The following is a 5,000-nucleotide window of genomic DNA, read 5'->3' on the forward strand; positions in this document are numbered from 1 at the left end:
TAAAAAAAAAATGGAATTGCACGAGGCAATCAAAACATGAAATTAGCAAAAATTTGAATAAAATAAAAATACACGAAATTCTAAGATAAAAACATAGAAATAGAATAAGTGAAAATTTGTGGACCGCCTCCTGTCTTATTCATTCCATTGTTATCCATTTTTTTTTTTTTTTTTCAATACAATATACAATTACAATAAAAAAAACTTCTTGTATCACAACAAATTCAAAGAAAGAACCCATTATTTGAATGAAGTGAAGTGCCAAACTTGTGGGCGGGGATAAATAGATCTATTTATCTACGATCGAATTATATTTGTTCGATACACTGTTGTCAATATGATTGTAAATTTTGAATATAAATGTTGAGAAAAGAATAAAGAATATAAAAAAGACTATAAAAAAATACAATGAAAAAAAGAATTAAGTCAATTTTTTTTTTTTTTTTTATTATATTGTATTTTTTATTATTAATTATTAATAATATTTATTATTATAATATTTATTATTTTTATTATTAATAATATTTATTATTATAATATTTATTATTTTTATTATTAATAATATTTATTATTATAATATTTATTATTTTTATTATTATAATATTTATTATTATAATATTTATTATTATAATATTTATTATTAATTATTTATTATTAATTATTATTATTTATTATTAATTATTATTAATATTTTCTATTTTTATATGTTATTTTTTCTTGTTATTTTCTCTGTTTTTTTATCTTATTTTATGTTATTTTTTTTTTTTTATCTTATTTTATGTTATTTTTTTAAATGCAATTACTTCATTTATTCAATTGATCTTTTTTCTCTATATTTTATATCAATAAAATTAGCTCAATAAAATCTGTTATAGAACACGGTATTCTATAGTAGCAAAGCAATAAGAAATACGAATAATAAATAAAAAAGTATGAATAAAACAAAAGAGGGGGGAGGAAATTATAAAGAAAAATTTATACAAAGCTAGATATGAGTCATCCACCCCCTCTTTTTTGTATTTCATTAATTGAATTTTGTTTGATTAAGACTAAGTTCCGTAAAAACCCCGGCCTTCTTTAAAATATCATGGACAGTTCCTGTGGGTTGAGCTCCTTTTTCAAGGAAATAGAGAATAGCGGGAACATTCAAATGGGTTTGATTATTTATCGGATCATAAAAACCAACTTTTCGAAGATCTCTTCCCTCTCTTCGGGATCGAACATCAATTGCAACGATTCGATAAACGGCTCATTGGGATAGATGTAGTTAAATAATACCCCCCCCCTAGAAACGTATAAGAAGTTTTCTCCTCGTACGGCTCGAGAAAAAAAAAAAAAAATGATTAAAAGTTATGTCTATTAAAAGTTATGTCTATGTATGGAATTATAATGTATGTAATTAGAATGTCAAAAAGATCCATAAACCCGGCAAATCAATTAGACATTTAAACCCGTCTTTTTTTTTTCAAAAAAAAAGAAGAAAAAAGCATTCGTACTCTCATAACTCAAGTCAAATAACTCTCAAAATGCTCAAAAAAAAATCCTTAGGCATTCTTTTATTGAGTGGTCTCTAACCCCTTTTTTTGTTTGTCTCGTTTAGAATCGATTTCGATTCTTCATTTTGATCTAGTTGTTGAGACAATTGAAAAGGGTATTTCCTTGTTCTAGGATCCTTTATCTTTGTCTTGAATCATTGGGTTTAGACATTACTTCGGCGATATTTAATCATTTCAAAAATGGCAGCAACATGCCCCTTTTTCTCTCTTTTTTTCTTTCTATCAAAGAATCATATGAACGATTAATTCCCGCATTATACACTTTTGATCGAAAGAGTTTTACCAATTCCAACAATTTTTCTTTTTGATTTGAAAATAGTTTGAATCGGAGCTTTTCGATTTCTATATCAAAAATAGACTTACGAAGTTGTTCCAACTTATTTATTTCCATTAATTAACCCTAGATCCTTGCCCCTGAAAAATGGATGTTTCTCTTCGAGCTCCATCCTGTACTATTTACATTACAACCCAACAAAAAGACGGATTATAATAGAACAGAACAAAGGATGTCGAGCCAAAAGCACCTTCATTTCTACATAATGGAAGGTGGTGGGTTTTGACATCCACAGCCGATCATGTCCTTCAAGTCGCACGTTGCTTTCTACCACATCGTTTCAAACGAAGTTTTACCATAACATTCCTCTAGTTTGGAACATTGATTCAATTATGGAATCATGAATAGTCATTGGTTCAGTCGATACATAGTAATCTATCTATACTTTTTCCTTCTATATGAAATCAATTTCCTTCTATATGAATCTATATGAAATAAATAGATAATTTAGGAAGAAAAAGCCTCAATAAGAATTCAAATTAACCCATATTGTATGAATACAATATATTTTTATTTTTTTATACTTTTATTAATATTAAGCTTTTCTATTCTAATTAATAAGAAATTAATAATATAATTAATAATAATAATATTACGAATATTATAAATAACACAAATAAACTAATCTTTTTGAATCTGCCTTGCATCTTCAAATAACTCGATAGATCAAATAACTCGATAGAATAGATTCGCCAATCTCACAGTTCTTCGAGTGCCAATCTTAAGAAATCATTAAAAATCAAAAGCAAGAATCACATTTTCTCCAATATTTGACTCTTAGAAAGAAGGTTGTTAAAAAAAAAAGAGCAATTTAGATTCGGATATCGTTATTCTGATATATAAAAAGAGTAGGCTCTGGGACGAAAGGATTCGAACCTTCGAATAGCGGGACCAAAACCCGTTGCCTTACCACTCGGCCACGCCCCATTTAGATTTCTATTTGAAACTACTAAACACTAATATGGGTATTCCCTGTTCGTCAATTCCAGTTCCAAATAACTATGGAATAGATTAGATTCTTGCTAGGATTTTGGCACGTATGGATAGAGAATTAAACCGAATTTATTGATCATTACATATAATTCAATTAAGATATTGTATGAAAGTATGATTTCTTCTATTCTCTTGTAAGAATTGAAGGCTTTTTGATTGGGTGAGTTCAAAGAAGTATTGTTTAGTCTGCCTTATTTTCCTTTCTTCATTTTTTTCCTTATATCAAAAAACATATTAATAACTCAATCAAAATTATCTCCAAGAACAAAATTTTGTTATGCTTAATCTTAATATCTTTAATTTGATCTGTATCTGTTTGAATTCTGCCCTTTTTTCGAGTAGTTTTTTATTCGCCAAATTGCCCGAGGCCTATGCTTTTTTGAATCCAATCGTAGATTTTATGCCAGTAATACCTGTTCTCTTTTTTCTCTTAGCCTTTGTTTGGCAAGCTGCTGTAAGTTTTCGATGAGATCCTTAATACTGTCCTAGAAAAATTCATGATTTATTCAAGAAAAAAAAATTGTAACAATTGAAAAGATTAGATAAGTCTTACACTATGAACACTATGAACGAACCGAACCCTCAATTCAAAGATTGAAATTCTTGGATAGCCATGATAAAGCTGGATCATCCCATTTCCTCATTCTGACCCTTTTTCGCCGAAGAACCCTATTTGGATTAAAGTCCGCCACAATATATAATTGTTGGTATAAAAGAATTTTTTTTTGTAATGAAAAACTCAACTCTTATTATAAATGAATTTCTGAAAATTCTTTTCGATTTCTAGAAATTCTAGAAATCACTTTATTTCTTGGTGTCAAAATAGGCTATGTAGTATAAAAACGAGGAATCTATTTTCGTATAAAAATAGAAAAATAAAAATTGCGTATAATTGCGTATATATATAAATAGAAAAATAAAAATTGCGTATAATTGCGTATATAAATAGAAAAATAAAAACGAAGAATCCATTCTCTTCTTTTTACAAAAAAATTCTATGGGAGGTTGTACAATGCGTAATCTTAAATTCGTTGTTTACACCGCAACGATATTCTTTGTTTCTCTCTTCATCTTCGGACTCCTATCTAATGATCCGGGACGTAATCCTGGTAATCCTGGACGGGAAGAATAAAAAAGGGAGAGTTCCTTGCTTCATTTTTATAAATGGTATTAGGATTTGATCTATTCCACTGTCAAAAACCGAAATGGAAAGAGAGGGATTCGAACCCTCGGTACGAATAACTCGCACAACGGATTAGCAATCCGACGCTTTAGTCCACTCAGCCATCTCTCCTAATTTAGAAAAGATAATTACTATGTTACAGTTACAGCACGCAAAAAGAAATGCTTGAAAAAAGCCCTCTTTCCTTTGTTATATAGACCTTTGTTATTTTGTTATATAGATTTTTATTTATTTATATTTTTATTTATTTATATTAATATATTAATTATATTAATTTTTATTTATTTATATTAATATTAGAGTATTATTAATCTTATTAGGGTATTATTAATCTATATATCTATAGATTCTTAATTTTATTATATAGAATATAAATATATACAACTTTTATCAGTAATTCCATTTCATTTTGATTTCGCTCAAAAGGGACTTTTTTATTTCCAATTTCCACGGACCGGCCGGGTACTGACCCGGCCGGGCTCATTTTTTTATTTTCAACTCAAATAAATAATTTTTTCTATGATTCTGCGATCTGACTTGTTGTAACAAAAAAATCTTGTTATTGGATTGAATCAACAATCAGAAGCAGAAGAAGTACTATTTCCGTTCCTATGATATAGAATCCAAATATCATTTCGATTCTTTCTTTTCTTCCTCTTTCTTTTTATTTACATTTATTTTACTAGAATAACTAGAATAAATAATAAAAAAAACTATGGATTTTTGCACAATCCATTTTTATGTTATGACTAAGTTCTTTTGTCGAACCCTATCTATCAAAACTCCTATAACAAAGGAAAGAAGTTTTTATTTAGTTATTTTTATTTAGTTATTTAAATGAAATAACTACTCTTTTCCTAATTTTATCAAGTCTTCTGACAAAAGGCGGCAAGGCTCTAATTTTCAGGATTTTTTATCCCCCTATCTTGTGATC

The sequence above is a fragment of the Durio zibethinus genome, unplaced genomic scaffold, assembly GCF_047325235.1.
Source record: "Durio zibethinus cultivar Kanyao isolate XHJ-2024 unplaced genomic scaffold, ASM4732523v1 HiC_scaffold_3, whole genome shotgun sequence".
In the NCBI taxonomy this organism is placed as follows: domain Eukaryota; kingdom Viridiplantae; phylum Streptophyta; class Magnoliopsida; order Malvales; family Malvaceae; genus Durio; species Durio zibethinus.